At 41.8% G+C, this 25,753-nt stretch overlaps 1 protein-coding gene across 2 annotated transcripts in view; it reads right to left on the minus strand.

The window, feature by feature from the left end:
* The window catches only part of LOC106577945 (sterile alpha motif domain-containing protein 9-like), a 33,600-nt gene extending 8,245 nt beyond the window's left edge, over window positions 1-25,355 (minus strand). For both annotated transcript variants that reach the window (XM_014156422.2, XM_045701487.1), the window contains exons 1-2: window positions 25,138-25,355; window positions 24,938-24,988 (exon numbers count right to left, since the gene is read on the minus strand). The gene's annotated coding sequence lies outside the window, so the exon portion shown is untranslated. The remainder of the gene's footprint in view (window positions 1-24,937; window positions 24,989-25,137) is intronic.
* Window positions 25,356-25,753: the final 398 nt, after the last annotated feature.

The following is a 25,753-nucleotide window of genomic DNA, read 5'->3' on the forward strand; positions in this document are numbered from 1 at the left end:
TTCAGAACGTTCTCGTGAATAAACATTCTGCCTCTTGTAAGTTGGGACTCTGTCTGTGTTATTCAACCAGAATCTTACCAATTCCGGGTTGCAGATTGAGTATTTTAATTGAAGTTAATATTGAGAACATAATTCTCCTAACACATTCCGTTGTTGATTTACTTCTGTGTTTTGGGTTGTTGTCCTGTTGCATTACCCAATTTCTGTTGACCTTCAGTTGGTGGACAGATAGCCTTACATTCTCCTGCAAAAAGTCTTTATAAACTTGGGAATTTATTTTTCCGTCTGTGATAGCAAGCTGTCCTGGCCCTGTTGCAGCAAAGCAGACCCAAACCATGATGCTCCCTCCACCATACTTTACAGTTGGGATGAGGTTTTGATGTTGGTGTGCTGTGCCTTTTTTTCTCCACACATAGTGTTGTGGGTTCCTTCCAAACAACTCAACTTTAGTTTAATCTGTCCACAGAATATTTTGTCAGTAGCGCTGTGGAACATCCAGGTGCTCTTTTGCGAACTTCAGATGTGCAGCAATGTTTTTTTCTTCTTCCGTGGTGTCCTCCCATGAACACCATTCTTGTTTTGTGTTTTACGTATCGTAGACTCATCAACAGAGATGTTAGCATGTTCCAGAGATTTCTGTAAGTCTTTAGCTGACACTCTAGGATTCTTCTTAACCTCATTGAGCATTCTGCGCTGTGCTCTTGCAGTCATCTTTGCAGGACGGCCAGTCCTAGGGAGAGTAGCAACAGTGCTGAACTCTCTCCATTTATAGACAATTTGTTTTACAGTGGACTGATGAACATCAAGGCTTTTAGAGATACTTGTATAACCCTTTCCAGCTTTATGCAAGTAAACAATTCTTAATCTTAGGTCTCTTGATATCTATTTTGTTCGAGGCATGGTTCACATCAGGCAATGCTTCTTGTGAATAGTAAACTCAAATGTTGTGAGTGTTTTGTATAGGGCAGGGCAACTAACCAACATCTCCAATCTCATCTCATTGATTGGACTCCAGGTTAGCTGACTCCTGACTCCAATTAGCTTTTGGAGAAGTCATTAGCCTTGGGGTTCACATACTTTTTCCAACCTACACTGTGAATTTTTAAATTATGTATTCAAAATAGACAAGAGGAGTACAATAATTTGTGTCTTATTAGTTTTAGCACACTGTGTGTGTCTATTGTTGTGACTTAGATGAAGGTCAGATCAAATTTTATGACCAATTTATGCAGAAATCCAGGTAATTCCAAAGGGTTCACATACTTTTTCTCGCCACTGTATGTCAAACATTTGTTAAGACAAGTAGTGGAATGTTGGCACAAACAGACTGGTCCCTTAGCCTCATCTGAATGAATAAAACAAAGAAATCTTGTTTATCAGGTCTTAACCCTCTCTATGAACGGTTACGCTTCATAGGTAGGGCCTTCCCACTTTGCACAAACTGGTTCAATCAATCTTGTTTAAATGTAATTTGTCAATGTATTGTGACGTGGAATGCATGTTTAAAATACATTGGATTTGCAAGTCATCAACATTGTTTTGAGCATGACATTTTCATCACAGGATTATATCATTATGGTAACCAATTTTCAACATAGATAAACCTTGTATAAAATATGTTGACTTTGTACCTTTGAAAAAACATCATATCTTCAAAGTCATATCCACTATCAGAAAAAAACAACAGGCTGTGCAACACTTCCTACTGGAGTATTGATCGATCTACAGCTATCCCTTTTGTCTCCCATCCAGGATTTTAACCAAGCCCAGCCATGCTTAGCTTTAATATTTGTCACTAACTACCCACTGGGCACACACTGGTTGAATCAAAGTTGTTTCCACATCATTTTAACAAAATTTTGTTGAACCAACGTGCAACAGAGGTTGAATTGACATCTGTGCCCAGTGGGTATTACCAATGTGCTATCGTTAGAAAAATTGTTGTGATATCTCCACTTAAAAATGTAATAGATTCAATTTTGCTATCAAAGTCATTCCAAAGGGTACAGAGCAAATTAAATGTAACCACACTTTATCAATCATATCTCATCAATTATGGTATTTAAACCTATAGCATTTTCGAAGTCATGAACAGCTATTGTTTCAAATCAACCCAGGATTCACCTAAAAATAGACAATGCATATAAGCCTATAGAGTTTCAAGCTTTGGTTGGTTTAAAATGTAATCTACAAGTTAATAATTTATTTGTTGGATTCACGTCTCCATCTGAACCAAAAATCTAAGTTAAAGAATAGGACTAAATCCAATCCAAAAAAATTGAAAGTGTATATAAAGTTTGATTTGATTTAATTATATTATTTCACTTAGATTTTTGTTTGAGATGGCGACGTGAATCCAACATATAAATTATTAAATTATAGACAAACTGGAATTAAAGCCAGATTAAGTCAGTGGAACAGATGGAACTATCCAAGCAGAAGATACAGTACATGTCTTTGAAATGTTGATATTTGGTTGTGTTGACAACCAAACATAATTCAGTATCACTTTTGCAATAAAGTAAATAGCATATTAACTTGTCGACAAGTTAACAAATTATATGTTGGATTCACATCTCCAACTGAACCAAAAATACAATTAAAAACTATACAAGCAGACGATACATCTCCTTCAAATGTTGATATTTGGTTCCGTCAAGGACATTTTTATTTGTACATTTTTTTAGGGGGTAGATCAGCTTTAATATTGCAGATAGATTGTAGCTTCCATCAATGTAATTGTCTGCATCATTTCCAATCCCCCATAACTTTTTGGGGGTAAATATAAATACACACACATACCCACATACATATATACATACATACATATATATATATATATATATATATATATATATATATATATATATATATATATATATATATATATATGTACTTTTAAAATATATTTTCCTTTATTATTTCGCACAAATCAGTCTGAATGTCAACAGTGAAGAGGCAACTCCGGGATGCTGGCCTTCTAGGCAGAGTTGCTAAGAAAAAGCCATATCTCAGACTGGCCAATAAAAAGAAAAGAGTAAGACGGGCAAAAGAACACACACACTGGACAGAGGAACTCTGCCTAGAAGGCCAGCATCCCAGAGTTGCCTCTTCACTGTTGACGTTGAGACTGATGTTTTGCGGGTACTATTTAATGAAGCTCCCAGTTGAGGACTTGTGAGGCGTCTGTTTCTCAAACTAGACCCTGTAATGTACTTGTCCTCCTGCTCAGTTATGCACTGGGGCCTCCCACTCCTCTTTCTATTCTGGTTAGAGACAGTTTGCGCTGTTCTGTGAAGGGAGTAGTACACAGCGTTGTACCAGATCTTCAGTGTCTTGGCTATTTCTCGCATGGAATAGCCTTCATTTCACAGAACAAGAATAGACTGACGAGTTTCAGAAGTAAGTCCTTTCTTTCTGGCCATTTTGAGCCTGTAATCAAACCCACAAATGCTGATGCTCCAGATACTCAACTAGTCTAAAGAAGGCCAGTTGTACCACTTCTTTAATGAGAAGAACAGTTTTCAGCTGTGCTAACATAATTGCAAAAGGGTTTTCTAATGATCAATTAGCATTTTAAAATGATAAACTTGGATTAGCTAACACAATGTGCCATTGGAACACAGGAGTGATGCTTGCGGGTAATGGGCCTCTGTACACCTATGTAGATAGTCTGTGCTTTTTCACAAAAGTTCTGAACCTATATACATTTTACAGACACAGTATATTTTACATTTGTTATCTTGTTGTTATTAGTCCGACCCTTCAGCTCAATTCAACCCCTCCCATCTATCTCTTAACACCATCCACATTGGATTTCTATTTGCAATATATTTTTCTACTGTGCTGTGATACTTCACAAAAGTTCTAAACCTTTCTATTCTCATGGTTCCTACAGATTGTAAATTAATAAAGATACACTTTTTTGCTAAAAGTATTATTATATTATTGATCGAATGACTATGGCTTTTCAAATCAGCCAGTATTGCTATCTGCAAACCACGCGGAGTTCCAGGTCTCCGGCAGCCTCTGGAACTGCCGGTCTGCGGCCAACAAGGCTGAGTTCATCTCAGCCTATGCTACCCTCCAGTCCCTAGACTTCCTGGCGCTGACGGAAACATGGATTACCACAGAAAACACTGCTACTCCTACTGCTCTCTCCTCGTCTGCCCACGTGTTCTCGCATACCCCTAGAGCATCGAGCCAGCGGGGTGGTGGCACTGGAATCCTCATCTCTCCCAAGTGGACATTCTCTCTTTCTCCCCTGACCTATCTGTCTATCTCCTCATTTGAATTCCATGCTGTCACAGTTACCAGCCCTTTCAAGCTTAACATCCTTATCATTTATCGCCCTCCAGGTTCCCTTGGAGAGTTCATCAATGAGCTTGACGCCTCGATAAGTTCCTTTCCTGAGGATGGCTCACCTCTCACAGTTCTGGGTGACTTTAACCTCCCCACGTCTACCTTTGACTCATTCCTCTCTGCCTCCTTCTTTCCACTCCTCTCCTCTTTTGACCTCACCCTCTCACCTTCCCCCCCTACTCACAAGGCAGGCAATACGCTTGACCTCATCTTTACTAGATGCTGTTCTTCCACTAATCTCATTGCAACTCCCCTCCAAGTCTCCGACCACTACCTTGTATCCTTTTCCCTCTCGCTCTCATCCAACACTTCTCACTCTGCCCCTACTCGGATGGTATTGCCCCGTCCCAACCTTCGCTCTCTCTCTCCCGCTACTCTCTCCTCTTCCATCCTATCATCTCTTCCCTCTGCTCAAACCTTCTCCAACCTATCTCCTGATTCTGCCTCCTCAACCCTCCTCTCCTGCCTCTCTGCATCCTTTGATTTCCTCTGTCCCCTATCCTCCAGGCCGGCTCGGTCCTCCCCTCCTGCTCCGTGGCTCGACGACTCACTGCGAGCTCACAGAACAGGGCTCCGGGCAGCCGAGCGGAAATGGAGGAAAACTTGCCTCCCTGCGGACCTGGCATCCTTTCACTCCCTCCTCTCTACATTTTCCTCTTCTGTCTCTGCTGCTAAAGCCACTTTCTACCACTCTAAACTCCAAGCATCTGCCTCTAACCCTAGGAAGCTCTTTGCTACCTTCTCCTCCCTCCTGAATCCTCCTCCCCCTCCCCCCCCTCCTCCCTCTCTGCGGATGACTTCGTCAACCATTTTGAAAAGAAGGTTGACGACATCCGATCCTCGTTTGCTAAGTCAAACGACACCGCTGGTCCTGCTCACACTGCCCTACCCTGTGCTTTGACCTCTTTCTCCCCTCTCTCTCCAGATGAAATCTTGCGTCTTGTGACGGCCGGCCGCCCAACAACCTGCCCACTTGACCCTATCCCCTCCTCTCTTCTCCAGACCATTTCCGGAGACCTTCTCCCCTACCTCACCTCGCTCATCAACTCATCCTTGACCGCTGGCTACGTCCCTTCCGTCTTCAAGAGAGCGAGAGTTGCACCCCTTCTGAAAAAACCTACACTCGATCCCTCCGATGTCAACAACTACAGACCAGTATCCCTTCTTTCTTTTCTCTCCAAAACTCTTGAACGTGCCGTCCTTGGCCAGCTCTCTTGCTATCTCTCTCAGAATGACCTTCTTGATCCTAATCTGTCAGGTTTCAAGACTGGGCATTCAACTGAGACTGCTCTTCTCTGTGTCACGGAGGCTCTCCGCACTGCTAAAGCTAACTCTCTCTCCTCTGCTCTCATCCTTCTAGACCTATCTGCTGCCTTTGATACTGTGAACCATCAGATCCTCCTCTTCACCCTCTCCGAGCTGGGCATCTCCGGCGCGGCCCACGCTTGGATTGCGTCCTACCTGACAGGTCGCTCCTACCAGGTGGCGTGGCGAGAATCTGTCTCCGCACCACGTGCTCTCACCACTGGTGTCCCTCAGTGCTCTGTTCTAGGCCCTCTCCTATTCTCGCTATACACCAAGTCACTTGGCTCTGTCATATCCTCACATGGTCTCTCATATCATTGCTATGCAGATGACACACAATTAATCTTCTCCTTTTCCCCTTCTGACAACCAGGTGGCGAATCGCATCTCTGCATGTCTGGCAGACATATCAGTGTGGATGACGGATCACCACCTCAAGCTGAACCTCGGCAAGACGGAGCTGCTCTTCCTCCCGGGGAAGGACTGCCCGTTCCATGATCTCGCCATCACGGTTGACAACTCCATTGCGTCCTCCTCCCAGAGTGCTAAGAACCTTGGCGTGACACTGGACAACACCCTGTCATTCTCCACTAACATCAAGGCGGTGACCCGATCCTGTAGGTTCATGCTCTACAACATTCGCAGAGTACGACCCTACCTCACACAGGAAGCGGCGCAGGTCCTAATCCAGGCACTTGTCATCTCCCGTCTGGATTACTGCAACTCGCTGTTGGCTGGGCTCCCTGCCTGTGCCATTAAACCCCTACAACTCATCCAGAACGCCGCAGCCCGTCTGGTGTTCAACCTTCCCAAGTTCTCTCACGTCACCCCGCTCCTCCGCTCTCTCCACTGGCTTCCAGTTGAAGCTCGCATCCGCTACAAGACCATGGTGCTTGCCTACGGAGCTGTGAGGGGAACGGCACCTCCGTACCTTCAGGCTCTGATCAGGCCCTACACCGAAACAAGGGCACTGCGTTCATCCACCTCTGGCCTGCTCGCCTCCCTACCTCTGAAGAAGCACAGTTCCCGCTCAGCCCAGTCAAAACTGTTCGCTGCTCTGGCACCCCAATGGTGGAACAAGCTCCCTCACGACGCCAGGACAGCGGAGTCAATCACCACCTTCCGGAGACACCTGAAACCCCACCTCTTTAAGGAATACCTGGGATAGGATAAAGTAATCCTTCTAACCCCCCACCCCCTTAAAAGATTTAGATGCACTATTGTAAAGTGGTTGTTCCACTGGATATTATAAGGTGAATGCACCAATTTGTAAGTCGCTCTGGATAAGAGCGTCTGCTAAATGACTTAAATGTAAATGTAAGGTTAGCTCCAGGTAAATGTTGCAATTCTTCAGACATTCCTGGACCTGTGACCAAAAACGAGCTACATATGGACAGTACCAAAATAAATTATCTGGGAAGGTTGTATCCCCCACATATATAACAATGTCTTGGTTGCAAGAATTTTGTATAATAATTTCAATTGAAAAATTCTACGTTTTGAATCCGGCGTCGTTTTTCGTGTCAGTTCATAAACCATCGAAAATATCTTCCCAAATATTTTGCTATCTATATGGCACAGCTGTCAATTTTTTGGTTCTTAAATGAAACTTGTATATTTATCACAACCAATTTCGGTCTTTAATGCAGGGCCGACAGAAAAGTTCCTTACTTTTCCCCCTTCCACTTGCCTCTTCCATTTTTGCGGTAATGCTGCAATTAGTTGGTTGTAATTTTGGGTAGAGCAGACATTTCCATATATGTGTGTTAGCTGCATGTGTGACATAACTCCACCAGTTTTATTTATGATATCATTTTCAAAGATTATACTTAAAAAACAAAAAATATAAAAAAATAACGTTTTTTTAATCAATTAGTTTGAGTTTAACCACAATATTTGCTGTATTATTTGTTCTGTCTTTTCTGGTGAATTAAACTGAAATTGAAACAACTTTCTATGGCGTGTTTAAAAAATAAAGACATTTTGGAGATTATTTCGTTTTCAAATAACTGAAAGTGAGCAGTTGTAATCTGAAATCAGGGAAAAGGGCCATTTTTGAACATGGGGTGAGACATTGTGTCACGTCCTGGTCTGTTTTACCTGTTCCTGTGATTGTCTCCACCCCCTCCCAGTTTCCCTTATTTTCCCCAGTGTATATATCCCTGTGTTTCCTGTCTCTCTGTGCCAGTTCATCTTGTATGTTTAGTCCACTAGCATGTTTTTCCCGTACTCATTTTACATTTACATTTTAGTCATTTAGCAGACGCTCTTATCCAGAGCGACTTACAATAGTGAATGCATACATTTCATACATTTAAAAAAATAAATAAAGTCCGTACTGTTCCCCCGTGGGAATCGAACCCACAACCCTGGCGTTGCAAACACCACACTCTACCAACTGAGCCACACGTACTCCTTTTGCTATTCTCCTTTTTCAAGTCCTCCTGGTTTTGACCCTTGCCTGTTTTCTGGACTCTGTACCCACCTGCCTGACCATTCTGCCTGCCTTGACCACTCTGTATCTCCTGGACTCTAATCTGGTTTTGACCTTTTGCCTGTCCACGACCATTCTCTTGCCTACCCAGTTGGATTATTAAACATTGTAAGACTCCAACCATCTGCCTCCTGTGTCTGCATCTAGTTCTCGCCTTGTGTCTTGATACATTGTTACTAATTTGCTAGAGAACCAGTTCGGATTTAAGTATAACTTTTGTATGACTGACGCCTTAAGTGAGCGGTCTAATGCTTTAATAATTTCTGCCCCCCGAATTCATATTCATTATATAAATAGGCCCTTTTAATTTTGTCTGGCTTGCCATTCCAAAAAAAATGTATTCTATTTTGCTCATTCATTTAAAAAAACAGGACAGGCAGAGGTTCGTAAACGGGTCAGAGTCAGGCAGGTACAGTACGGCAGGCAGGCTCGGGGTTAGGGCAGGCAGAATGGTCAGAACTGGGGAAACTAAGAAACAGAACTTGAGAAAGCAGGGAGACAGGAAAACACGCTGGTAAGTCCTGACAAGACGAACTGGCAACAGACTAACAGAGAACACAGGTATAAATACACTGGGAATAATAGGGAAGATGGGCGACACCTGGAGGGGGTGGAGACAAGCACAAAGACAGTTGAAACAGATCAGGGTGCGACAGTAATACAGTTTTGTATCGCTTGTAGGGTCGATAAATTATTATATATATTTTCAAAGAAGCGTTGATCATCATTATTTGGACCGTATAGGTTATTGAGCCATATCTGTTTATGGTCCAATATCATATTTAAAATCATCCATCTACTTTGAGGATCTGTTTGGACAATTTGCACATTTGGATCAAAATTACTGTTATTATCATCACCCCTTTTGAATTTATTTTCCCATGGGAGAAATATATTAAGCCCCCCCAGTCCTTTTTCCACACAACTTCATCTATAATGGTTGAATGAGTTTCCTGTAAACAATAGATATCATATTCCTTCTCTTTTAGCTAGGTAAATACTGACCATCTTTTCTTATTATATGCTAAGCCATTACAGTTATTACTGGCTATACTTATTTCAACATTTACCATAATGAAACACAAGTTTCAAATCTATGCATCATAATATATGTACGTAAACTCACCATTAAAAAGTACCATAGTGTTTGAGTGTCCATATAGCTGTACCATAATATTTGCATTGCTACTAAGTAAACCTTCAATTGGTCCCCACTATTTGACCTGTTAAAACCCCTCCTCATCCTAAGTTGGGTTGCCATCCCAGTGACCGGCAGACCACCCCGTCCCCCTGGATCCCAGGGCCCCCGAGAGATTGGGACCCATCCTTCGAAAAGAGCACAGAGTGCCACCCACAGAACAGAAGCAGATCAGCCGCCAAAAGCATTTCCATAGCTCTCACCTCGATTTGCATCATAAATAGTAACAACAAATATATATATATATATAAACATCCTGCTTATCTTCATTTCCCTAATTAACAAATAACATTTGTAATAATGTAAGCAGTTCATGCAAAGGATTGGTACTTCTTACAAGGATTGTCTTTACAAAAATTACATTTTTGCCAAGCATTATTATTTTAGCAAACAATTATTGTGATTAATCCTATATTGTCCCTAACATCTTTACTCCCTAGCAACATTTGTGGGATACGCACATACACAAACACTCCTACACACTCCCCCACAAACAACCATAAACTCAGATGCTCAACAGTTGTTCATCCCAGAGCCCAACTCAAGAAAGGACTTGATTTACAAATGCATATACAGTTGCAGCTGTATGAGAAAGCATGCAAAATTTAGCACAAATGGGCAAAAAATGGGAAATTTGATTAACCATTGTCAAGTCCTAGGTGATGGAGGTCAGATACAGCCCTTCCCCTGAAACACACAGACGCTGGTCCCCCTCATATTCCCAAGCATCTCTGTGCAGTCAAACCTTTGATAATTTTATGCCACCAGGGCCACAACAATATGCCCCCTCTCTGAATGTCAGAGTGTGACCCCCTCCCCATGGGTTACTGCAGCTAGTGTTGCCAGCACTGCCACTGCCTGGGTGGGGGCACCCCACCGGAATCCCTACCGGCTAGGTATAAGGTCATCAAGGTTCTCATTAGGAGCTTTGAGAATTTCCTTGTATATTATGCTCTCCCATCAGGGGGCTTTGGCTTTGTAGGACCAACCCTGCCATGGAGGCTCAGAATCTTGAAGGGGCGGTGCTGCTTTAGTGGGTCTCTGACCACATTAATCTTTCTGATTTTTCTGCGTATAGACTATTTACAGTAGGCCCATAAAACAGATAAGGACTTCTCCTGAGTATGTGGTTCGCTGAGGTGGGTGTCTAGGGTATATGGTTGGGGACCATTCCATCATGATAGGACAATAAATAAATAAACTGTATTTATAATTGATTTTAAAATGTATATCCCATATCTGCACATGTCCTCTGTGTTTTATCTCTACCATGTTGATTGAATAGTTTTGTGTTCCAGGTCCTTATATTTGAAGATGTTTTATTTCGCTAATTATCTTTTCTTCTAATGCTGTCTTATCAATTTATGAAATACTATCAAATGGAAAGTCTAAAACTAATTATTTCCCAACATTCCCTATCTAGAATGGTACAATGTAGTTGTAGTTTATTTCTTTAACAATTGTTGTATCGCTTTTCTATATATTTTTTTATTACAATCCCTAACATAACTAGTATTGGGTGTTCCTTTATTCGACTCCTCTATGGGAACTTTGTCATTTTTAGAATAGCCATGGATTAGTCTGTGTGTCTCGGAACATTTGGTTATCAATATACAGTTTATCGACTACGAGAGCTACACTTTTCCCTTTTTATCTATTCTCCTTGAAGATTGGGTACAGAACTTTGAGCCGTTCTGCAATTTCCTTCGGGAACTGACCATGCCTATTTTCGTGCCAGCAAGTATTATTCCCAGGCTTTTAATCATTCTTTTACCTTTAAAGAAAGCAACTTTGGCAACGATTAGACACTTATATCTCTGTACACATTTGAGTTGGATTTTGTTGACAGCTTCGCGTGGGATCTGAAACAATGTAAGGAGGAACTCCCTCACTAAACCCACTAAACTCCCTCACTAAACCCTCAGGAACTTCTCCTTCTTTCTCTTGGATACCATCAAGTACCAGATTGTCTCTCATGGATCTAGTCTGTCTGTCAAGTAAGGCTTTTCTCAGAAAGATGTTCAACCTTTTTAAGTTCATTAATGTCCGTTTCAATCTTATTGACTGTCCTTTTTAGCTTGTTTCTTTCTCCATTGTCGCAGCTTTTTCGTCACTTATCTCGAGACTCGCCATCAACTCTTTGATATCTTTACTAATTAAAGTATGCCTAGTTTGTAATTTATCGGTTTCCACCCGTACTATACCCAGGGGTGAAAATATTAAATTGTCTGTGTCCGTGGAAGGGTTGCGTTTTCTTTTGGGGATTGGTTCTCCTTTTCTTATCTCCCTCATGTTTGGGTGTTGCTTGTTTTTGTAATATTTGTTGATACATTTCTCTAGCACAGGGTTCCCCAACTGGCGGCACACGGGCAAATCTTACCCACCAGCAATATTGTTTAGCCCCCCAAAGCCCCCCAAGTTAATTCTGAACAAAATATTATAAAAGAAATCTCAATATTCAAAAATGTCCAAATGCAATGTGCAAAGAAGGAAGTAACCCTACCTAAATAACACAAAAGTTACATTTACATTTTCACTTCATTCATGAGGAGAGTGAATGCAGGAGACAGTCAACTAACAAAGCAGGTGGCGAACAATTTTGTGCTGCTGAAATGTAAAGCTGCAACTTCAGCGCAATCAAAAGGATGTGAACAGTGCCTGGTTCTGAAAATATATTTAACTTGTCATGCAAGTGTTGCACACCAACAGATGGAGAAAACCTATACCAGTCGAGCGATTCATTTCATCAATAATCCTCATTTTAATTTGACTTTGCAAACAAGAGGGCTTAATTGGAGTCTATTTCTTCCGAGCCTAGGCCTATATCAAATAACTTAACTGTCTGAGGTAGGGTATGAGGCTTAACAGCCTTAACAGCCAAATAGAAGTGGCATTTTTTTATTAGACATAATTACAATTGCAACTGGTCAAAAATGTAGCATCCTACATAAAACAATAATTTCAAGAAAAAAAGGTGATGTCTGTGTCTGAATGTATGTATCGGGATAGCCTGCTCCTGTAACGGCTGAACAAACAGAACATACTGTCAGCTTAAGACCTAAATATCCCAGGATAAGTACTCACAATAATGTTAGTATTTACTAAATACAGTCATATAGGCCACTAAGTTACTTATTCAATTGGAAAAGTTGCATTTCCCCTTGGACACAATCTTGTGGATGTCGGGTTTGTTTTTGATGTGCAGGCATTCCTCGATTGACTTATGTGAAAGCCGGTTCCTTCGTTCATAGAGGAAAATGAGTACTCGCAGGTGTAAGTCGATCCAAACATTGTTAGCACATAACATGCAAGTATCTTTATTGTGCTGTATTCCTCGGAGCATGCCACCCAAAACGCACACAAGGACTCAGAACTCCTGTGCGCATTCCTGATTTAGCTCGATGTCTGGAATTTAATCAGCTCAGTTTGAATTGCACCCTCATCTGGCGAGGGTATCATTTTCTTAGCAAGGGAGGAGTATTCTCCACCAGGGTGGACTGTGAGAGGATCACAAACAATCACAATGATATCCTTGGGCATGCTGTAGTCTTCAAATCTGGTGGAGAAGTTGTCCCTCAGCTGCTTGATGATATCTTCCATCACCTCTGTAACAATGCTGTTGCCTGTGTACCCCTGTGGCTCAGTTGGTAGAGCATGGTGTTTGCAACGCCAGCATGTTGTGTGCAATGCCAGGGTTGTGGGTTTGATTCCCATGGGGGGGCCAGTACAAAAAAATAAAAAATAAAAAAATATGCATGAAATGTATGCATTCACTACTGTAAGTTGCTCTGGATAAGAGCGTCTGCTAAATTACTGCTAAAATGTAAAAATGCTTGTCGTTTCTTCAGTGTGCTGAAGTGCAGTAGACTTACAAATGACAAGTCCGAATTGAACAACTCAAGCTTCCTAGTAAAGGCCTCAAATTTCGCCAACATGACTGTTTTCCCTCTTCCTTGTAACTGCAGATTTAAGTTACAGAATATATCCACAAAAAACAGCTGTGCCTGCAGTTAACGCTTCAATGTTTCTGCGTCGGGTCTGGGGCTGGAAGGCCACTTTGAAAGTTCTATGCTTAGATTCATAATGACGTCTGAGATTGAATTATTTGCAAACAGTGATATTTTAATTGCAAATAAGACACACTGGCTTGGCATTGGGAAAAGATGGAAAGATGAACATATCTCTCTGTACATTCTTCCCTGAAACTTCAATTTTCAATATCCACTTTTCTTCTTGATACTTTTTGAGAGCGACATTTTAAATGTTCTGAACAAATGTTGACCTTAAAAAAAGTAGTGTAGCCTACAGTAGGCTACGTAGACCTGTTTCCCCCCCCCCTCAATCAACGCACAGAGAAATATACAAAAATAATGATTGAATCAAGATATGGTGATTTTAAGAGCCTAATCAGATAAAAATTATCTTACTGTCACTGAATTTATTACGTACTAATCAGATTTGTTAAACATGTTCAATTTGTAGTGTAGGCCATTTTATTTTGCTAATATTATATACTTATGTTCTGGCCTGCCAACTATTGGCTCAGAATTGTTTTTGTCCCGAGGCCATACCTAGTTGACGAACCTTGCTCTAGCCTTATGATTTGTTGTGTGTTGTAATTCAAATGGAAGATTATTACAAACCAGTTTGTGAAGTGCTAATATTTAGTCTAACTTACAGATATTGAGGTATTGTACACTGCTGTGTTCAGTCCGCCATTTAGCCTCTGCTTCCCCCTGAAGCCTTTGCTTACCAAGGCTATCTTACAAACTTATGTAACATTCAACCTTAGATTGAGTAACACATTCATGACCAAATTGTGGTTACTGTAACTATACATTTCTATAAAACGTGCATGTTAAATATAGCATTTATAGGTCGCCACTGGTCTGTAGAGATCTAGGTGTAAGCTAAACAGGTATAAAAACACCCTCATTTTCCATCAAATACCTAAACAGCAATCAGTAAAGCTAAGCTGTGTTAGTACGCCACTGACAGAATAAGCAAATGTCTAAAGTATTGTGTATGTGTCTATATGAGACGTGTACAATGTGTATGATAAGGGTAATGTGCAGTGTATGTATTATGTTGAGTTTGGAACTGCGTTGGAGCTGTCAGATCGGTGAGCAGCTGCTCTTGTGATCATTGTCACGAAGCCATACCCATTCCACTCCAGGTAGAAGTTCAGAATGAGAAAGTGTAGGCTATATAGAAATAATGACGCTCAAAGTGAAAATCAATAAACGAAATAAAGAGGTCAACTTTAGGCACGAAAAAAGGTCCAACTCTGCCTGTCTCAAATAAAAGTCCCTCATTAAAAATGAGGCTCATGGATGCAAATACTGGATTGAATCATGCCATATTTGTACTAGATAATTCTAAACAAAGTAGGGATGTTGTTAAAAATCCGTTGAAATAGCACTGTGGATGTATTAGACTTTCAGAATAGCATTGAGGGCATACTCATAAAACCTCACCTATGGATAATGGATCAATGAAATGGGGTATCAGACCACTCAGTGACACCCACAGAACACAACTGTGAAGAGTTTCAACAAATACTAGTGCAATAGCTGGTATTAAGGCTGTACAGTGCAATATCAGTGTCCAATACACATATTAGGTTGACTGGTAATTTAATGTAGCACATTTCACAGTGGCTTCAGAGTCCCGCAATATGAGCTATGAAGCTAATATTTGTGTTATCTCTTCACCGTTTTGTTCTGTGTGTGACACTGAGTAGATTGATACCCATTTCATTGATCCACAATCCAGAGGTAAGGCTGTACAGTGAAATATATATGTATGCCCCCAATGCATTTTTTAAGTCTAATAAATCCACAATGCGATTTCAACTGACAACTAGTCGAAATATGGCATGAGTCCATTTGTAAACATTTGCATCACTTTCAATGAGTGACTTTTATTTAGAAGGCGAACCACAAATTCCACAATTGTGGCTAATCCTTATTGTGTCTTGCTTCACATAGGTCTAAAGTGGTTCCACCTCCAACACCGTCAAAACATCAGCTATGTGGATGCCGGCTAAAGCGGATTTGATTGAATCTGGCCCTTTGTTGTTGTATAAATAAACAAAATATCTGACAATGGCTGTGTCCCAATCAACATTGTAATCCCATTTGAACTTTGTTGCACCTTTTAATGGTATAAAGTGCAGTGATAACACATTTTGGTAGCACAAATCTGACATTGCTTTTTTTCTGTGTGTTTATAGACGGTTGATGGCATAGTGGTAACACATTGGGTTTTCAACAAACTGTTGGTTGTCTTTTTGAGTGGGTGAATATAGGTTGTAATCTCATTCAAAGTTGAGGGGGGGGCTTATATTTTATTTTTCATATTTATTTTCATTTTTTCCTTCTATTATTTGTTATGTTAAATGTTTCTGACTCTTTCCTCAATGTTTATTCCATCTGCCCAGAGTCTACAGATGAATACTAGCCAGTTGGCTAAATCATAATAAAAAAGTATGTTTAAAGGGGCTATCAGCAGTTGCTACATACATTTTTGGAATTATAAATTAATGATCTATACCCATTGATTCTTGAAGAATATGACTTATGTTCAGTTCAACTGTCGTACTCCTTCAGAACCCTGAATATAAGCTTGTTTTACTCCAAAGTTTGTCAGCTAAGTAAATGTAAACAAACAAATAGCCTAATAACATGGTTAAAACTAAACTACATGACCAAGCATACAGTACAAGTCAAAAGTTTGGACACACCTACTCATTCATGTGTTTTTCTTTATTTTTACTATTTTCTACATTGTAGAATAATAGTGAAGACATGAAAACTATGAAATAACACATATGGAATCATTTAGTTACCAAAAAAAGTGTTAAACAAATCTAAATATATTTTTTATTTGAGATTCTTCAAAGTAGCCACCCTTTGCGTTGATGATAGCTTTGCACACTCTTGGCATTCTCTCAACCAGAATTCTCATTTACAACTGCGACCTGGCCGAGACAAAGCAAAGCAGTGCGACACAAACAACACAGAGTTACACATGGGATAAACAAACGTACAGTCAATAACACAATAGAAAAATCTATATACAGTGTGTGCAAATGTAGTAAGATTAGGGAGGTAAGGCAATAAATAGGCCATAGTGGCAAAATAATTACAATTTAGCAATTAAACACTGGAGTGACAGATGTGCAGAAGATGAATGTGCAAGGAGAGATACTGGGGTGCAAACGAGCAAAAAAATAATAATATGGGAATGAGGTAGTTGGGTGGGTTATTTACAGATGGGCTGTGTACAGGTGCAGTGATCGGTAAGCTGCTCTGACAGCTGATGCTTAAAGCTAGTGAGGGAGATATAAGACTCCAGCTTCAATGATTTTTGCAATTCGTTCCAGTCATTGGCAGCAGAGCACTGGAAGGAAAGGCGGCCAAAAGAGGAGTTGGCTTTGGGGAAGACCAGTGAAATATACCTGCTGGAGCGTGTGCTACGGGTGGGTACTGCTATGGTGACCAGGGAGCTGAGATAAGGTGGGTCTTTACCTAGCAAAGACTTATAGATGACCTGGAGCCAGTGAGTTTGGCGATGAATAATGAAGCGAGGGCCAGCCAAAGAGAGCATACAGGTCACAGTGGTCGGTGGTATATGGGGCTTTGGTGACAAAATGGATGACATTGTCATAGACTACATCCAATTTGCTGAGTAGATTGTTGGAGGCTATTTTGTAAATGACATCGCTGAAGTCAAGGATCGGTAGGATAGTCAGTTTTACGAGGGTATGTTTGGCAGCATGAGTGAAGGATGCTTTGTTGCGAAATAGGAAGCCGATTCTAGATTTAATTTTGGATTGGAGATGATTAATGTGAGTCTGGAAGGAGAGTTTACAGTCTAACCAGACACCTAGGTATTTGTAGTTATCCACATATTCTAAGTCAGAACAGTCCAGAGTAGTGATGCTGGACGGGTGGGCGGGTGCGGGCAGTGATCGGTTAAAGAGCATGCGTTTAGTTCTACTTGTATTTAAGAGCAGTTGGAAGGAGTGTTGTATGGCATTGAAGCTTGTCAGGAGGTTTGTTATCACAGTGTCCAAAGAAGGGCCATATATATACAGAATGGTGTTGTCTGCATAGAGGTGGATCAGGGAATCACCAGCAGTAAGAGCAACATCATTGATGTATACAGAGAAAAGAGTCGGCCCTAGAATTGAACCCTGTGGCACCCCCATAGAGACTGCCAGAGGTCCGGACAGCAGGTCCTCCGATTTGACACACTGAACTCTGTCTGAGAAGTAGTTGGTGAACCAGGCGAGGCTGTCATTTGAGAAACCAAGGCTGTTGAGTCTGCCGATGAGAATACGGTGATTGACAGAGTCGAAAGCCTTGGCCAGGTCGATGAAGATGGCTGCACAGTATTGTCCTTTATCGATGGAGGTTATGATATCGTTTAGGACCTTGAGCGTGGCTGAGGTGCACCCATGATTTCATAGCGGAGAAGGTACGGTGGGATTCGAAATGGTCGGTGATCTGTTTGTTATCTTGGCTTTCGATTTGATTTAGACAACCCCTTTGAAGGTGCAAAATATTTTTTTATTGTGAAATAAACAAGAAATAAGACAAAAAAACGGAAAACTTGAGCGTGCATAACTATTCACACCCCCAAAGTCAATACTTTGTAGAGCCAGCTTTTGCAGCAATTACAGCTGCAAGTCTCTTGGGGTATGTCTCTATAAGCTTGGCACATCTAGCTACTTGGATTTTTGCCCATTCTTCAAGGCAAAACTGCTCCAGCTCCTTCAAGTTGGATGGGTTCCGCTGGTGTACAGCAATCTTTAAGTCATACCACAGATTCTCAATTGGATTGAGGTTTGGGCTTTGACTAGGCCATTCCAAGACATTTATATGTTTCCCCTTAAACCACCCGAGTGTTGCTTTAGCAGTATACTTAGGGTCATTGTCCTGCTGGAAGGTGAACCTCTGTCCCAGTCTCAAATCTCTGGAAGACTGAAACAGGCTTCTCTCAAGAATTTCTCTTTATTTAGCACCATCATTCCTTCAATTCTGACCAGTTTCCCAGTCCCTGCCGATGAAAAATATCCCCACAGCAGGGGATGGTGTTCTCGGGGTGATGAGAGGTGTTGGGTTTGTGTCAGACATGGTGTTTTCCTTGATGGCCAAAAAGCACCATATTAATCTCATCTGACCAGAGTGCCTTCTTCCATATGTTTGGGAGTCTCCCACATGCCTATTGGCGAACACCAAACATATTTACTTATTTTTTTATTTAATTAAGCAATGGCTTTCTTCTGTAAAGCCCAGCTCTGTGGAGTGTATGGCTTAAAGTGGTCCTATGGACAGATACTCCAATCTCCACTGTGGAGCTTTGCAGCTCTTTCAGGGTTATCTTTGGTCTCTTTGTTGCCTCTCTGATTAATACCCTCCTTGCCTGGTCCTTGAGTTTTGGTGGGCGGCCCGCTCTTGGCAGGTTTGTTGTGGTGCCATATTCTTTCCATTTTTTAATAATGGATTTAATGGTGCTCTGTGGGATGTTCAAAGTTTCTGACATTTTTTAATAACCCAACCCTGATCTATACTTCTCCACAAGTTTGTCCCTGACCTGTTTGGAGAGCTCCTTGGTCTTCATGGTGTCGCTTGTTTGGTGGTTCCCCTTGCTAAGTGGTGTTGCAGAATCTGGAGGCTTTCAGAACAGGTGTATATATAGTGAGATCATGTGACAGATCATGTGACACTTAGAATGCACACAGGTGGACTTTATGTAACTAATTATGTGACTCCTGAAGGTAATTACTTGCACCTGATGTTATTTAGGGGCTTCATAGCAAGGGGGGTGAATACATATGCACTCACCATTTTTCCATTTTTGACATTTTTTGCAACAAGTTATTTATTTCATTTCACTTCACCAATTTGGACTATTTTGTGTATGTCCATTACATTAAATCCAAATAAAAATCAATTTAAATTACAGATTGTAATGCAACAAAATAGGAGAAATGCCAAGGGGGGAATACTTTTGCAAGGCACTGTATGTGGGAACTCCTTCAAGACTGTTACAAAAGCATTCCAGATGAAACTGGTTGAGAGAATGCCAAGAGTGTGCCATATTTTCATCAAGTCAAAGTATGGCTACTTTGAAAATTCTCAAATACTAAATATATTTTGATTTGTTTAACACTTTCTTGTTTACTACCTGATTCCATATTTGTTATTTCGCAGTTTTGATGTCTTCACTATTATTCTACAATGTAAAAAATGGTTAAAATAAAGAAAAACCATTGAATGAGTAGGTGTGTCCAAACTTTTGACTGGTACTCTGTGTGGACACCCCTTCAAATTAGTGGATTCGGCTATTTCAGCCACACCCGTTGCTGACAGGTGTATAAAATCGACCACAGAGCCATGACATCTCCATTGACAAACATTGGCAGTAGAATGGCTCCGTCATAGGATGCAACCTTTCCAACAAGTCAGTTCATAACATTTCTGCCCTGCCCCTGGTGAACTGTAAGTGCTGTTATTGTGAAGTGGAATTGTCTAGGAGCAACAGCAGCTCAGCTGGGAAGTGGTAGGCCATACAAGCTCACAGAACGGGACCGCCGAGTGCCGAAGCACGTAAAAATCGACTCGGTCCTCCGTTGCAACAGTCACTACCTCCTTTGGAAGCAATGTCTGCACAACAAACTGCTTGTTGGGAGCTTTATGAAATGGGATTTCATGGGCAAGCCTAAGATCACCATGCACAATACCAAGCATCGGCTGGAGTGGTGTAAAGCTCGCCGACATTGGACTCTGGAGCCTTATCTGGAGTGATGAATCACGTTTCACCATCGGGCAGTCCGACGAACGAAGCAGGGTTTGACGGATGCAAGGAGAACGCTACCTGCCCGAATGCATTGTGCCAACTGTAAAGTTTGGTGGAGGTTCTAGGGCTGTTTTTCATAGTTCGGGCTAGGCCCCTTAGTTCTAGTGAAGGGAAATCTTAACACTACAGCATACAATGACATTCTAGACGATTCTGTGCTTCCAGCTTTTGTGGCAACAGCTTGGGGAAGGCCCTTTCCTGTTTCAGCATGACAATGCCCCCGTGCTCAGAGCGAGGTCCATACAGAAATGATTTATCGCGATCAGTTTGGAAGATCTTGACAGGCCTGCACAGAGCCCTGACCTTAACCCCAATGAACACCTTTGGGATAAATTGGAATGCCGACTACAGGCCAGGCCTAATCCCCTAACATCAATGCCCAACCTCACTATTGCTCTTGTGGCTGAATGGAAGCAAGTCCCCGCAGCAATGTTCCAAACTCCAGTGGAAAGCCTTCCCAGAAGAGTTGAGGCTGTTATAGAAGCAAAGGGGGGACCAACTCCATATTAATGCTCATGATTTTGGAATGAGATATTCGACAAGCAGGTGTCAACGTACTTTTGCCCATGTAGTGTATCATTTTGATATCATGCATGGTCAGTCCATAACTCTGTTCATGAATTTGAGAGTGGTTTAATTTATCCAGCCCCATCCCTCAGCTCAGGGGTGGGGAGTACACTTTGTTATCGGAGACCTTCTCCCCTTCCTCACCTCGCTCATCAACTCATCCTTGACCGCTGGCTACGTCCCTTCCGTCTTCAAGAGAGCGAGAGTTGCACCCCTTCTGAAAAAACCTACACTTGATCCCTCCGATGTCAACAACTACAGACCAGTATCCCTTCTTTCTTTTCTCTCCAAAACTCTTGAACGTGCCGTCCTTGGCCAGCTCTCCTGCTATCTCTCTCAGAATGACCTTCTTGATCCTAATCAGTCAGGTTTCAAGACTGGGCATTCAACTGAGACTGCTCTTCTCTGTGTCACGGAGGCTCTCCGCACTGCTAAAGCTAACTCTCTCTCCTCTGCTCTCATCCTTCTAGACCTATCTGCTGCCTTTGATACTGTGAACCATCAGATCCTCCTCTCCAACCTCTCCGAGTTGGGCATCTCCGGCGCGGCCCACGCTTGGATTGCGTCCTACCTGACAGGTCGCTCCTACCAGGTGGTGTGGCGAGAATCTGTCTCCGCACCACGCGCTCTCACCACTGGTGTCCCCCAGGGCTCTGTTCTAGGCCCTCTCCTATTCTCGCTATACACCAAGTCACTTGGCTCTGTCATATCCTCACATGGTCTCTCCTATCATTGCTATGCAGACGACACACAATTAATCTTCTCCTTTCCCCCTTCTGATAACCAGGCGGCGAATCGCATCTCTGCATGTCTGTCAGACATATCAGTGTGGATGACGGATCACCACCTCAAGCTGAACCTCGGCAAGACGGAGCTGCTCTTCCTCCCGGGGAAGGACTGCCCATTCCATGATCTCGCCATCACGGTTGACAACTCCCTTGTGTCCTCCTCCCAGAGTGCTAAGAACCTTGGCGTGATCCTGGACAACACCCTGTCGTTCTCCACTAACATCAAGGCGGTGACCCGATCCTGTAGGTTCATGCTCTACAACATTCGCAGAGTACGACCCTGCCTCACACAGGAAGCGGCGCAGGTCCTAATCCAGGCACTTGTCATCTCCCGTCTGGATTACTGCAACTCGCTGTTGGCTGGGCTCCCTGCCTGTGCCATTAAACCCCTACAACTCATCCAGAACGTCGCAGCCCGTCTGGTGTTCAACCTTCCCAAGTTCTCTCACGTCACCCCGCTCCTCCGCTCTCTCCACTGGCTTCCAGTTGAAGCTTGCATCCGCTACAAGACCATGGTGCTTGCCTACGGAGCTGTGAAGGGAACGGCACCTCCATACCTTCAGGCTCTGATCAGGCCCTACACCCAAACAAGGGCACTGCGTTCATCCACCTCTGGCCTGCTGGCCCCCCTACCTCTGAGGAAGCACAGTTCCCGCTCAGCCCAGTCAAAACTGTTCGCTGCTCTGGCACCCCAATGGTGGAACAAGCTCCCTCACGACGCCAGGACAGCGGAGTCAATCACCACCTTCCGGAGACACCTGAAACCCCACCTCTTTAAGGAATACCTAGGATAGGATAAAGTAATCCTTCTAACCCCCCCCCTTAAAAGATTTAGATGCACTATTGTAAAGTGGTTGTTCCACTGGATATCATAAGGTGAATGCACCAATTTGTAAGTCGCTCTGGATAAGAGCGTCTGCTAAATGACTTAAATGTAAATGTAAATGTTATTTTTCCTACTGCTGATTGCCCCATTAAGCAAGAGATGTCAGATGACAGAGCTACAGCAGTGTTTGTCAGACCAGGAGACGTCTGAAAATCGGTCTTCGAAATCATCTGTAGTGTCCAAATAGTTTGATAATAATATGACCCCACCATCGAAAGGTGAGACTCTCACGAACACGTATGTTTGTTGTTTTGCTCTAGAATGCCATAGAGCCTCATAAGACTCGTCTGAAAGTAGCCCGGTACCAGTTAAAAAAATGAATGGAAGTACATTGCATTCGGAAAGTATTCAGACCCCTTGACTTTTTCCACATTTTGCTACATTACAGCCTTATTCTAAAATGGATAAAATAAGTAAACTTCCTCATCAATCGACAGACAATACCCCATAATGACAAAGTGAAAACAGTTTTAAGAAATGTTTGCAAATGGATTAAAAATAAAACCGAAATACCTTATTCACATAAGGTTTGCTATGAGACTCGAAAATGAGCTCAGGTACATCCTGTTTCCATTGATCATCCTTGAGATGTTTGTACAACTTGATTTCACTCCTCAGTCCAAAAAAACTGTTTTTGCTTTGCTATTATGGGGTATTGTGTGTAGATTGATGAGGGGGGAAAAACAATTGAATCCATTTTATAATAAGGCTGTAACCTAACAAAATGTGGAAAAAGTCAAGGGGTCTGAATACTTTCCAAATACACAGTATATATGGAAGTAGTTTAGTTCCAAAAAAGGGGTTAAATATGGATCACTAAATGTTTTATATAATTTTCTGATCTTTCGTATATCGCTCAGACACTTCAAAACAAACTTCCTGTTTGTTTTTTGACTATCTGGTCACGTCTCCAATGGACGGGCCTCTGCACACACGCCTACAGTAAATCATTCAGGCCAGCGCCATAGACAAAGAATACAGGGAAGAAACCACGATTTAGGCTCCGTACCAATAGGCTGCTATAGCCTACATATTTATTACGTTTGTCATTCTATTGTTTTCATGAAATTTTAGTGGAAATTAGGCCCAAAAACACTGAACAAATATATAAACACAACATGTAACGTGTTTGTCCCATGTTTCATGAGATTAAATACAAAATCCCCGAAAATGTTCCATATGCAGAAAAAGTGTATTGCTCTCAAATTTTGTGAACAAATCCGTTTAAACCCTTGTTAGTGAGCATTTCTTCTTTGCCAAGATATTCCATCCACCTGACAGGTGTGGCATATCAAGAAGCTGATTAAACAGTATGATCATTACAGAGGTGCACCTTGTGCTGGGGACACTAAAAGACCACTCTAAATGTGCAGTTTTGTCACACAACAGAATGCCACAGATGTCTGAAGTTTTGAGCGAGTGTGCAATTGGCATGCTGACTGCAGGAAAGTCCATCAGATCTGTTGCCAGAGAATTAATGTTTATTTATCTAACACAGACTGCCTCCAACATCAATTTAGAGAAATTGGCAGTACGTCCAACCGGCCTCACAACCACAGAGCATGTGTAACCATGCCAGCCTAGGACCTCCACATCCGGCTTCTTCACCTGCAGGACCGCCTGACAACTGATGAAACTGAGGAGTATTTCTGTCTGTAATTTAGCCCTTTTGTGGGGGAAAACTCATTCTGAATGTCTGGGCCTGGCTCCCCAGTGGGTGGGCCTTGCTCCCAGGTGGTTGGGCCTATGCCCTTCCAGGCCCACCCATGGCTGCGCCCCTGCCTAGTCATGTGAAATCCATAGATTAGGGCCTAATGAATTTATTTAAATTGACTGATTTTGTTATACGAACTGTAACTCAGTAAAATCGTGTTGCATAGTGCGTTTCTATTTTTGTTTGGTGTAGTTTGCCATCTATGAACATGTTATTCAATGCGTTTCTATGGACTAAGGTCAAATTCAATGTTTAATCAAATAATTGTTGTATATATATTGTTTTTTCCCCTTCCCTACAGGGGTCTTAAAATTCAATATCAAATTGCAAAATTATCCATGGTATGAGCATCTTAAAACAATTCCATATGTTAGCTTAGCAGAACCCCCCCTTAGACTTGTATGGGTCAATTGATGTGCATTGTCCATGTAAAATAAATACATTGATTCTGTTAGAAATTTGGCCATGTCCATATATGACAATTCCCCGAGTGTAAAGTTAATCAATCATCTTATATTTCTGAATGTTGTTGACTAATGGCTCAATTCAATCCGTAATGCTGAAGTTCTGCGTTACAGCATGATTTGAATTTAAAGGCAATGTTCCCATGTTCGTGGAGACTACATTCACGGTAAATGCTGCATGAGTCGGCTCAACCACAAATTACCTTTACATTTCAAGTGCGCTATAGCAAGGAACTTCGGCAATACAAATGTATACCAATACAAAATGGAAAATATTGGCATTGTCGTTACCTTTGTCTGTTTGAAGACGGTTCTATCTTTCTGTGGGAATCAGAGCCGAATCTGCAAAGGAACGCATGATATCACAGTTACATTATCTGTAAAACTTCAGAGAATCAATTACTTTTATCTGAAATAAGGTTAATCTAAAGGTACAACCTTTTTATTGCATGCATTTTCTGGTTAATAATCGTAGGTTGCTACTTTATTACCTGTCTTGGTTCGTGTAATGCAGTGGCTGGCCCTGGATGATGTGTCCTTTTATAGTCAAATTTGAGTTGAGTCACCCACATTCAAACCGGTTCAGGTTGATGTTTTTCCCCTGTGTAGTTAGTCTCTATGCATCAGTCTGTGCCAAGTTTCCAAGGTAAACTGGATGACATTGACAGATTAGATGCCAGTGATGATTAAAATGTCATTGTTAACTTCAGTTACATTTCACAGTAAATGAAACCGAGTTGGATGGTTGTGAATGGTGCTTTGTTTCGTTTTCCTGCAAAATGTGCAGCAGTATCACAGGAAATGCATTAACCTGTTTGGGATAGGGGGCAGTATTTGCACGGCCGGATAAAAAAGCGTATTCATTTTAAACTGGTTACTACTCTTGCCCAGAAACGAGAATATGCATATAATTAGTCGATTTGGATAGAAAACACTCTGAAGTTTCTAAAACAGTTTGAATGGTGTCTGTGAGTATAACAGAACTCATATGGCAGGCCAAAACCTGAGAAGATTCCATACAGGAAGTGCCCTGTCTGACGATTTCTGGTCCTTCTAGGTTATCTCTGCTGTAACGTGACAATTTCTAAGGCTTCCTATAGACTGTCT

The sequence above is a fragment of the Salmo salar genome, chromosome ssa18, assembly GCF_905237065.1.
Source record: "Salmo salar chromosome ssa18, Ssal_v3.1, whole genome shotgun sequence".
In the NCBI taxonomy this organism is placed as follows: domain Eukaryota; kingdom Metazoa; phylum Chordata; class Actinopteri; order Salmoniformes; family Salmonidae; genus Salmo; species Salmo salar.